This window comes from Nannospalax galili, unplaced genomic scaffold (assembly GCF_000622305.1).
Source record: "Nannospalax galili isolate Female #2095 unplaced genomic scaffold, S.galili_v1.0 scaffold2633, whole genome shotgun sequence".
In the NCBI taxonomy this organism is placed as follows: domain Eukaryota; kingdom Metazoa; phylum Chordata; class Mammalia; order Rodentia; family Spalacidae; genus Nannospalax; species Nannospalax galili.
The window spans coordinates 4,802-17,306 of NW_008333148.1; the positions used below are offsets into that span (position 1 = coordinate 4,802).

At 43.0% G+C, this 12,505-nt stretch overlaps 1 pseudogene; it reads right to left on the reverse strand.

Moving 5' to 3' along the window:
* Positions 1-733: 733 nt before the first annotated feature.
* On the reverse strand, positions 734-1,812 carry LOC103729800 (annotated as a pseudogene).
* Between the last annotated feature and the right edge of the window lie 10,693 nt (positions 1,813-12,505).

Consider the following 12,505-nt stretch of genomic DNA (forward strand, 5'->3'; position numbering starts at 1 on the left):
TCTAGATCTTACCATAGCCATAGCAACTGCCATAGCCCTACCTAGCTCCAAACTTGTCCTAAACCTGTCCCATATTCTAATTCTATCACTCACCTTAACCCTAACTCTACAACTAAACCTAACCCTAGACCTATTCCTAGACCTGGTTGTAATCTTAATCCTAACACTAGCCCTAACACTAACACCATGCCTCGACCTAATCCTAGCCCTACACATAGCCATAGACCTTGGCTTAACCCTGATGTAGCCTTAATGTAGCACTAAATCTATTCCAACCCTAGCACTAAATTTATACCTGTCTAGCACTAACCTAACCTGTAAACCTAGCCTTAACCCTACCCATAACCTGAATCTTAGAAATAACCCTAGCCCTAATCCTTGCTGTGATCCTTGTTCTACCCCTAGCCATAAACAAATCTTGGCCTTAGTCCTATACTTTTCACTAGTCCTATCACCTTTTTTTTCATTGCATGAAAATGTTTATTATAATCTAATATTTTAGGTAATGTGAAAAATAAGAAAGTCTCACTTCTGCTTTAACATCTTATTTGTTTAACACCTACTGATTTAAAAATATGTATTTGTGTGTGGAGAGATGGCTCAGCAGTTACCAACACTGACTGTTCTTGCAGAAGAACTAGGTTCGAATCCCAGCACACACATGGCAACTACCAGCTGTCTAACTCCAGTTGCAGGGGATCCAATAGTCTCTTCTGTTCTCCATGGGCATTACACTCAAGGGCTCCCTTTCACAAGAGCGGATGTTGGCTGGGAAATCAGCTTTGGAGTCGAACAGAAAGCGTTTCTGTATATTTTGCCTGTTGTTCACATTAAGCACAGGATAGCTTACCTGGTTATTCCCAGTATCCATCACTTCTTTCACTGTAGATTGCTTGCCTCTTCCAGCAATTTGCAAAAGTCTGAAGTTTATGCATTCTTGAACTGAAAACTTTTCAAGTTTTTGAAAATTCTCTTTTGTTATCCAGTCTTCAAGCAGTCTCAGAATAGAAGCTCCTTTCCTGTATGGTTTTCCATCAAACACAGCAGTTATTTCAGCAGAGTTGACACAGTAACAACTGGGTGTGAAGACATTAAAGAATCACCTTCTTGCACAGGTAACACATCCTCATGTAACACCTGCTCAAGCGTTTGCCAGTCTTTTTCTGCATGATTTACTCCCAAGAACTCAAAGAAAGAAGCAAATGCTTCATTTAGGCACAAGACATCCCACCAGTCCATGGTCACAATATTTCCAAACCACTGGTGCACACGTTCATGGGCAATCACACTGGCCACACTCTGTTGGTTGGATAAGGCTAATTGGTTCAAGTCATAAAAGATGTTTATTTATCAGTAAGTGACAAGTCCTCAGTTCTCCATGGGACTGGAATCAAAGTCTGGAATAGCACTTTTATCTAGTTTAGGAAGAGAATATTCCATAGCAAAGTATTCTTCAAAACAATCAAACTCAGTTTTAGTTATGTTTGCAGCATATTTGGCAGTCTCTTTTTGTGCTGGCTGGACATAAGTAGTGAGTAATTTGCCACTCTGCGACATTTGCTGTATGGAGGTGAATTGATGTACAGCAAAGAACACCAGGTAATTGCTCATGGGGACAGATTTCATAAACATGGTTCTTTTCCATATTTCATCCACTGGCTCTTCTTTCTCTACAGTCAAATTTGAAAGTGCTTGGTATTCTGAGGGGTGAATGATGGAACTATTGTAAGTTGTCTTTTTGTTGGGTTCATCGAAGCAAGGGAAGGACTTCCTGGTATCAGTCACTTCATGGTCTGTGCCTGCTATACAAGGCTTCAGGGGAATTAAGGTCTGTCATGGCAGGGAGGCCTAGGGGCTGGAGGTGGCTGGGGCAAGAGCAGCAGAAGCTAAGCTCTTACATCATCAGGCAGGCACAGGAAGCAACCTCAACTTTCTTTAGTGTTAGCCCTAAACCTATTATTAACCCTTTTACGAAGCATATCTGTAACCCTATGCCGAACTTTCAACCTAACTCAGGCCCTATCACTATCACTATCCCTAGACTTATCCAAAGCCCTAAACCTAATAGTTCTCAACCTATCCATTACAACCCTAGCCTGGCCCTAAACCTAGCCCTAGTCCCAGTGCTATCCCTAGCCTTAAACACAGCCCTCACCCTACCCTTAGCCCTAACCTTAAAAATACAGAACTAGCCCTAGCCCTAACCAGAGTACAACACCATTTCATAGGCCTAACCCTTACACTAACCCTAGCCCTAACCCCAGTCCTAAACCTAATCATATACCTCGCCCTAATCCTAGCCCTAGCCCTAGACATATTCCTAGCCCTAACCTTACACATATCATTAGCCCTTGCCCTAAACCTAGCCCTAACTCTAGCCTTAGTTCTCTTAACCTAACTATAATCCTAAATCTAACACTTAGCCCTAAATGTAACCATAAATGTTATGAACCTAGCCCTAACCCTAGCCCTAAGCCTCCACATAGCCCTAAAAGTAACAGCCTTAACCTTCCCCTAAACCTAAAACTAACCCTATCTATAGTCATAGTCCTAAACTTATCCCTAAAACCTAGCCCTAAATGTGAAACTAACCCTAACCCTAACCATAACCATAACCATAATCCTACCCCTATACCTACACATAACCTTATACCTAGCCCTAGGTCTATACCTAGACCTCAGCTTAATCATAAACCTAGCCCTATCCCTGTAAGTATCCCTTGAACTAGCCCAATGCTAACCTAACCCTATTCCTAACTCTAAGCCTAGCAACAACAATATTCCTAACTCTTGTCCTAACTGCACCTATAACCCTAGGCCTAAACCTAGCCCTATACCTAGACCTAGCCCTAGACCTAGCCCTGACCTTGACCCTAAGCTGGACCCTAACTCTAACTATAAGCCTATTCCTATACAAATCCCTGTTCAACATTCTAGCGATAGGCCTAGACCAATCCCTAATGCCAGTCCTAACCCTTACCCAAACACAAAACCAATTTCTAAACCTTATCCTAGCGGTAGTTCTGACTGTTGTCCTGACCTAATCCTACCCAGAACATTAAACTTAACCCAAATACTATGCCTAAAACCAGCCCTATCTGTGGTGCTAACCCTAGTAATAACCCTAGCTCTCAACCTAAACCCAGCCCTAGCCCTAGCCTTAACCTTAAGCCTAACCTTAACAGTAAACCTAGATCTAACCCTCCCTTGCTCTAAACCTAGTCATAGGCCCAGCGCCAACCTTAAACCTAACCCCAGACATTGACTGAATCCTTGTCCTATCTGTAACCTTCTCCATAAGTCTAGCCTAACCTTAACCCTAATCATAGCCTTACCCTGAAACTTAGCCCTTGTTTAGGCCCAACCCTAGCCTTCTCCCTAGCCCCGCTTGTAGTCATAAACTGAATCCTAACCATAACCCTAACCCTAACAATGAAGCTAGCCCTTAACCTAGACCTAAATATAGCCATAGCCCAAGGCATAATCCTTGATGTAGCCTTAGCCTTAGCCTTAACTGAGCCTTAAATCTAATGCTAACACTATCCTTAACACTAAACCTAACCCAACCCACGTCTTGACCTTCTCCCTAACTCTAAGCCTACCCCAAGCTCTAACACTAACCATAGACCTGATGTCCCCTAAACCTAGAACTAAGTCTATCCCTAGCACTAAAACTAGAACTACATGTGCCTCTTACCCTCACCCTATCTATAATACTAATCCTGGCCCTAGTCCTAGCTGTAGCCACTAAACGTATCCCCTGTACTACCATAAACCTATCTCTAAACCTAACACTAACACTCAACTTAACCCTAACCCTAAAACTCACCCTAGCCCTAGCCATAAACATAAACGTAAACCATGACCTAAACTTAGCAGTAGTCCTAACCCCAATCCTAACACTAAATCTTACCTTAAACCTAAACTTGGGTCTAGCCCTAGCCCTAACTCTAACTCTAATCCTAACTCTAATGCTAACCCAGGCCTAAAGGAGCACTACACCTAGGCCTAGACCTAATCTAAGTCCTAACATTATCCCTAGCCCAAACACTAGCCCTAAACCTAAGGGCTAACCCTACCACTAATCTTAGCCCTACATAGACCTAAACTCAGTACTATGTTTAGGGTTAGGGTTAGGGTTAACTATAAACCTAACCCTTTACCTAGCCCTAACCATAGCACAAACCCTAAATTCTAGGCCATACCTAGATGTTAGAGTTAGGCTTAGGGTTGTGGTTATGGTTAGGATTAGTGTTAGGGTTAGGGCTAGGATTAGGCTTAGGTTTAGGCAGAAGATTAGGGTTAGGACTCAGTTAAGTGTTAAGTTTCAGGCTACAATTTGGGGTAGGGCTTAGGCTGGGGTTAGAGTCAGGGTTAGAGTTTGGGTTAGGGTTAGAGTTAAGGTTGGGATTGGTATAGGTCAAGGGCTAGTGTTACATCTAGGGTTAGGTCTAGGGCTATGGCTGTGGCTAGGACTAGTTCTAGGGCTAACATTAGGGTTAAGGTTAGGGTTAGTGGTAGGGTTCTGGTTATGTTTAGGACTAGGGCAAGGGGTAGGGTTAGGCTTAGGGTTAGGGATAAGACTAGGGGTAGGGTTAGGGTTAGGATAAGGGATATTTTTAAGGGTAGGCCTGAATTTAGGGCTAGGGCTAGGTTTAGAGATACAATTAGGCCTAGAGATAGGTTTAGGGCTAATGTTAGGGCTACAGATTGGCCTATGGTTAGCAAGAGTTTTAGGGCTATGGCTAGGGCTATGGGTAAGACCAGAGTTAGGTCTAGGGTTAGGACTGGGTAGGTTTAGGGCTAGGACAAGAACTAGACTAGGTTTAGGGCTAAGGCTACAGTTATGGTTAGGAATAGGACTAGGTTTAGAGCTCTGGGTACGATTAGCCAAATGGTTAAGGCTATGCCTATGACTAGGTTTAGCGATAAGATCAATGTAAGGGGTAGGGTTAGCATTAGGGTTAGGGTTAGTGTTAGGTCTAGGGCCAGGCCTCAGATAAAGGCTAGGTTTACGTTGAGTACGAGGGTTATTGCTAGGGTTAGTGCTACAGCTAGCGATAGTGTTAGACCTGGGATTAGGGATAAGTTTAGAGCTGGGTTTAGACTTAGGGCTAGAGTTTTGTTTGGTATTACAGTTAGGGCTATGGTTTGGGCTACAGCTAAGTCTAGGGCTAGGTTTACATTTGGGATTAGATTTAGTGTTGACCTATGATTAGGACTGGGTTTAGGCCTGATTATTGCTAGGATTTAGGCTGGAGGTATGGCTAGGTATAGGACTAGGTTTAGTGATAGGGATAGGGTAGATGGGTTAGATATAGGATTAGGGTTAGGCCTATTGTTAGGACTAGGGCCAGGTTAGACTTATGGTTATGGCTATGTTTAGGGTTAGAGTTAGGCTTAGCGTTAGGGGTAGGGCTAGTGTTATGTTTAGGGCTGCTGTTAGGGATAAGGCTAAGGATAGCTTAAGAGCTAGGTTTAGGATTGTGGTATGGTTATTACCAAGTTTAGGACTAAAGCTAGGGGTAGGTATAGTTGTAGTTTTAAGGGAGGCCTATGGATATGATAAGGACAAGGATTTGGGTCAGGGCTATGGCTACTGCAAGGGCTAAGGATAGGGCCTGGGATAGAGCTAAGGGTAGGGCTATGTATTAGGTAAGGGCTAGGATAGATTTAGGTTTAGGATTAGAGTTAAAGCATTAGTTACAGCTGAGATGGGCTAGGGTTATAGCTAGTGATAGATCTTGACCTAAGTCTAGGTCTATAGTTATGGCTAGAAATTGGACTAGGTCAAGATTCAGGCCTCATTCTATGGAAATGGTTAGGTCTAGGTTTAGGGTTAAGGTTAGCGTTTGGTTTATTGTTGGGGCTAGGCTTAGGCCTAGGACTGGGATTAGGGATACACCTACGGGTAGCGTTAGGCCTAGGTTAACCCTAGTGGTAGTATTAGAATTAAGGTTAGGTTTAAAGTTAGATTTTAGGCCTAGGGAAATGGCTAAGGCAAGGACTAGGTTTAGGGTTAGGGTGAGAGTTACTGCTAGGGTTGGCCATATAACTAGGGTTAGGAGTAATCCTAGATATAAGGATAGGGTAGGGTCAGGGCTAAGTTTAGGCCTAGCACTTGAATTAGGCCTAGGGATAGGGATAGGGATACAGATGGATAGGGATAGGGCTGGGGTAGGGTTAGGGGTAGAGGTATGGGTAGGGATAAAGTTAGGGGTAGGGATACGGATATGGATACGGATAAGGATAGTGCCAGGGCTAGGCCTTGGGATATGGCTAGGTTAATTCTTAGGGTTAGGTTTGGTCTCCAGAGATGGCTGGGTCTAGTGCTAGGATTTAGAGATCAGGTTAGGACTAGTGTGACAGTTAGGGTTAGAACAACTGCTACAGCTAGGCCTAGGATTAAGTCTAGGTTTATAGATATATTTAGTACTAGGCTTAGTGATTTGGGGCTAGCATTAGGGAAAGCTGAGGATAGGCCTATGGCTAAGGGTAGGGCTATGGTTAGGGCTTGGTCTACACCAGGTGTAGGGTCATGTTTAGGGCTAGGGTTATGATGGGATAGGCTTAGGGCTAGAGTTAGTTCTAAATTTAGGGTTGGGGTTAGTGTTATGATAGTTAAAAATTTAGGGTTAGGCTTAGGGCTATGGCTGAAGTTAGGTCTAGCATTAGGCCTAGGGCTATGGCTATTGTTATTTCTAGGTTTAAGGCTAGATTATCATTAGGGCTATGGCTCGGGTTAGAGTTAGTGTTACGATTATATTTAGATGTAGTTTTGGAGTTAGGACTAGGCCTAGGTTTAGGGTAAGCCTTAGAGATATTGCTAGAATTTGGGCCTACAGCAAGTACCAGTTTTATACCTAGGTTTAAAGATAGGGTATGGTTAAGGATAGGGTTGGGTTTAGATTTGAAATTAGAGTTAGAGCTATGGGTAACTGAAGGTCTAGGTCTAGGACTATGGTTCCACTTAGAGTTAGGTTTAGGGCTGAACTTAGACATATTTCTAGGCTTAGGCCCAGATCTATGGCTATGATTTGGACTAGTGTGAGTGATAGAACTAAGGTTAGGGTTTGGTTTAAGTTTAGGGATCATTAGGGTTAAGCTTAGGGTTAAGATTCAGGTTTTGGATAGGGTTAAGGTAGGGTTAGGGTTACGGTTAGTGTTAGGGTTAGGGTTAGGGGTTAGGGGTTAGGGGTTAGGGTTTTTGTTAAAGTTAGGGGTTAGGTTTAGGGGTAGGTTTGGATTTACGGGTTAGGGGTCAGGGGTCTGGGGTTAGGTTTAGTGTTAGGGTTGGGTTAGGGTAAGAGTTAGGTTTAGGGTTAGGGTATGGTTAGGTTAGGGTTAGGGTTAGGGTTGAGGTTAGGGGCTAGGGCTTAGGGGTTAGGCTTCAGATTAGGATTAGGGTTAGGTTAGGGATAGGGATACGTTTAGGCTTATGGTTAAAGGTTAGTGTTAGGGTTTTAGGGTTAGTGTAGGGTTAGGGTTAGGGTTAGGGTTAGGGTTAGGGTTAGGGTTAGGGTTAGGGTTAGGGTTAGGGTTAGGGTTAGGGTTAGGGTTAGGGTTAGGGTTAGGGTTAGGGTTAGGGTTAGGGTTAGGGTTAGGGTTAGAGTTAGGTCTATGATAATTGTTAGGACTACAGGGTGTGTTAGGACTAGGGTTAGTACCTGGGCTTGTTGTATGACTAAGTTTAGGGCTAGTGTTAGGACTAGGCTCAGGTCCAGTGTAGTTTTAGTTTTAGGGTTAGGGTTAGGGCCAGGGCTAGGGCTAGGGCTAGGGCTAGGGCTAGGATTACTGTTAGGACTAGGGTCTAGTCTCGGGTAGGTTTAGGTGTAGGTTTAGGTTTAAGTCTAGTGCTAGTGCTAATGTTAGTGATAGGGCTAGGGCAAGGCTAATGCCCACAGCTTGATCTAGGGATATATGAGTAAAGGAGCTTAGTCCTAGTATGACCCTTAACCCTAGCCCCATCCTCACCTTTCCCTACAGCTATCATTTAACTGAATCCTAACCAAAAACCTAACCCTAGAATTAATGATAGACCTAGGCCTACCCTACATATAGCTGTAGCCATTAGCCTAGCCCTAGTACAGACCCTAATCCTAAAGGTAACCTTAAAGCTAAACTTAAGACATGACTGTTCCACTATCCCTAGGCTTAGAAATATCCAGAGAAATACTCCTGGATCTCACCCTAGCTTTAGAAATAGACACAGTGATAGCACTAATCCTAGTCCTTATCCTAACTTATTTCTAGCACTAAATTAGACATAACCCTAACCCTAACCCTAACCCTAACCCTAACCTAAACCTAGACAAAGAACTATCCCTAATCCTAACCCTAGACATAACCCCAACCCTCCCGTAGCCATGACCCTAGACTAAACCCTAGTTATAGACCTCCCCTATACCGAGACCTAATTCAAGCTTTAGCCCTAACCCTAAAACTAGTCTTAAACCGAGCCCTAACTTTCTCCCTAACACTAAACCTAAACATAGCCCCATCACTAGCCCTAACCCAAGCCTAAATGAAACCCTAACCCTACCCCTAAACCTAACTTTAAACCTTAACTTAACCTTTACCCTACATATAACCATAAACCTAGGCTTAGCTGTAAACCTAGTCCTAAATATAACCTAATACTTACCCTAAACCTATCTGTAACCCTAAAGGTAGCCATAAACTTAGACATACTCCTAGCCCTAAACCTATTCCTAACTCTAGCCCTAATCATAGCCACAGACCTAGGACTAACAGTAGATCTTACCCTATACCTAGCCCTAGCCCTGGCACTAACCTTAGACTTAGCCCTGACACTGACTCTAACCCTAACCCTAAACCTAGCCCTATTCCTAGCCTAAAGAAATCCAAACCCACACACGAATAGTAACCCTCACCCTAAACCCTAACCCAATCCCCACACTAACCCTAACCCTAACCCCTTGAACTGATCCTAAACCTTATCTTAGCCTTAACAGTAATCCTACCCCTAGCTCTACACCTGTCTCTAACCCTATCTCCAATTCTAATGCAAGCCTAACCCTAACCCCAAACCTCAACCCTAATTCTAGCCCTATTCCTGATCCTAACCTTAAACATAGCCCTCATCCAAGTCTAACCCTAGCCCTAATCCAACCCTAACCTTAACCTTAACTCTAACTCTAAACCTAATACTAACCCTAATCCTAACCCTAATGGTAGACTCATCCATTTCCATGATCTTAAACTTAAACCTTGCCAAAGCCCTATCCATAACCTGAGACATAACCCTGGACTTAACCCATAGCCTAAGCCCTAACATTAGCCCTAATCTTAGCCCTAGCTGTATCCTAACCTCAGCCCTAACACTAGTACTAATTATATCCATCATCCTAGCACTAACCATGACATAGGCCTAGGCCCTACATAAGCTTTAGAACTTGCCTTAGCCCTGGCCCTAACACTACCTTTAACTTTTGACCTAACACTAGACCTACCCCTGACCCGAGAACTACACATAATTGTACCCCTAAACCTAGCCCAAAATCTAGGCCCAACCCTAAAACTAACCCTTAGCCCTAACCCCAGTCTTATATATAGCCTAAACCGTAACACTAATAATAAACCTAACAGGATCCCAAGATCTAACTGTAGACCATAACCCTACATAAGCTTTAGAGCTTGCCTTAGCCCTGGCCCTAACACTACCTTTAACATTTGACCTAACACTAGACCTACCCCTGACCCGAGAACTACACATAATTGTACCCCAAAACCTAGCCCAAAATCTAGGCCCAACCCTAAAACTAACCCTTAGCCCCAACCCCAGTCTTATATATAGCCTAAACTGTAACACTAATAATAAACCTAACAGGATCCCAAGATCTAACTGTAGACCATAGACTAGCCATACCTGTAGTTCTAACCCTATCCCTAATCCTAGCCCAAAGCTAGGCATAGCTAAACTGTCTTCTCCTTTCCCTAAAGCTAGCCCTAGCCATAGCCCTAAACTTAGCCCTATTCCTTACCCTAACCATAGGCCTAACCATATGCCCAACCATAACCCTAGACCTGAACCCATTCCTAAACCAATCCTTAATAACAGCCTAGCATTATCCATAATCCTGGCCCTAGCACTAGCCTGGACTCTAATCCTAACACTAACCCTAACACTAACACTAATACTAGCCCTAAACCGAGCACTACTGCTAGCCCAGTCTCAATCCCAGCCACTAGCAGTAACCCTTACCTTTAAACTAACCAAAACCCGAATCCTAGCCCCAACCTAAACCTAAACTTATCCATAGCCTTATACCTAGCCCTAATTATAGGCCTAACACTCACCCATTTCCTAGCTCTCTACCTATCCCTATTCCTAACTCTAGTCGTAAGATAAATGGTAACTCTAACCCTAACCCTTAACACTAATTGTAACCTTATCCCTGACCCTAATGCTAAACCAAGCCCTCATCCAAGCCTAACCCTAACCCTAATCTAATCCTAAATTTAAACTTAACTCTAACCCTAAACCTAATATTAAAACTAACACCAATGGTAGCTGGATACGTATCCCTAATCATAGACCTAACCCTTGCTCTAGCCCTATACATATCCTTAGACATAACACTGTTACTATTCCTAGCCATAACTCAAGCCCTAACCCTAGCCCTAACCTTAACCCTAACACTAGCCCTAACCCTATCCATAATCCTAGCACTAACCATAGACATAGCCCTAGGCCTGACCATAGACTATCCTTAGACTTGCCCTAGACCAGGCCTTAACACTAGTTCGAACACAAGACCTAACCTTAGTCCTAATCCAGTCCTGAGAAGTAGACATAATCTTAACCCTAAAACCCAAATCTAGGCCTAACCCTAAACCTAGCCCTAAACTCAGTCCTCTGTTTAACGCTAATCCTAACCTTTACCCTAATAATAAACCTAACTAGAAACCAAGACATAACTCTAGACCTGACTGTAGCCATGGCCCCAGACCTAACCCTAGCAAAAGCTGTAATCATAGCCCTAGCCCTAGCCTAGACCTAGCAGAGAATGTTACCCTAATAATAACCCTAAAACTAACACTCACCCTGTTCCTAGGCTTTCCGTAGGCCTATAACTAGCCCTAATCTTAGCTGTGTCTCTAGCCCAGGCCCTAGACCTAGTCTTTGCTTAGCCATCAGCCTAGACTTAACCCTAGCCCTAACCTTGACACTAACCCTAACCCTAAAACTAACACTATCACTACCACTAGCTCTATCCCTAAACTAACACTAATCCAGACCCTAACCCTAAACCTAACCCTAACCATAACTCAAACCCTAACCTTAACCATAAATCTAGCTTGAGACCTATCTCTAGCACTGAACAAATCTTAGCCTTTACCATAGCTGTACCACTAGGCTTAACCCTAGTGATAGCCCTAAACATAATCCTGATCTGGCACTAGCTGCTAGTACTAGCCTTAACACTTGCTGTAGCCCTAACCCTAAACCTAGCCCTGGCCCTAATCCTAACCCTAAGCATGACCCCTGCCCTAGCCTATAGCCATAGCCTCAGACCTAACAAGCTTTGACATAGCACTGTGCATAGCCTGGCAAGAGCTGTAACTATAGCCTTAGCCCTAATCTAGACCTAGCACAGAACCTTACCCTAATCATAACCCTAAAACTAACACTAACCCTGTTCCTAGCCTTTCCATAGGCCATACTTAACCCTAACCTTAACTATAGCTCTAACCCTAATTTTGTGGACATGTATTTTTTTCAGGCTATTTGTGTCATGGAAGATTTTTCCTTTCCCTCAACTATAATAGATATTTTTGCTGGGTAAAGTCCTCTGAGCTGGCATTTTGTTACGTAGAACTGGAAGTACCTTGATCCAGGCTCTTCTGGCTTTCATAGTTTGCATTGATAAGTCAGCTATAATTCTGATGGGCTTTCCTTTGTATGTTACTTGTTGTTTTTCTTTGTATGCTTTCAGTATTCTCTCTTTGTTCATTACATTTAGTGTCTTTACTATGCTCTGTTGTGGGAAGTTTCTTTTCTGATCCTGTCTGTTTGGTGTTCTATGTGCTTCCTCTATTTGTATGGATATGGCTTTCCTTAATTTCTGAAAATTCTCCTCTAATATCCTGTTTAAGATTTGTCTACATCAATAACCTGAAAGTCTTCTCATTTCTCTATTCTTATGATTAATGATTCGTAGATTTGGTCTTTTCATGGTGTCCCACATCCCTTGCATATTCCATTCCTGTGTTTTTTATATTTTTCCATAATCTTTGCTTGAGTGGTCCAGTTCTTCAACTTTATTCTCCAGTGTTGATATTCTGTTTTCCATTTCATTCATTATAGTGGTGAGGCTTTCCCCTGTTCTTTCATGTTGGCTTATTGGGTTTTGCACTTCCTTCTTCATTTCTGCCTGAGTTTACTTCAGTGTTTCTATATCTTTTGTGAAATCATTCAGAAGTTTATCCCTGTCTTCTTTTAGACCTTTGATTTTTTTGTTCGTGTGGTCTTTCAATTGAT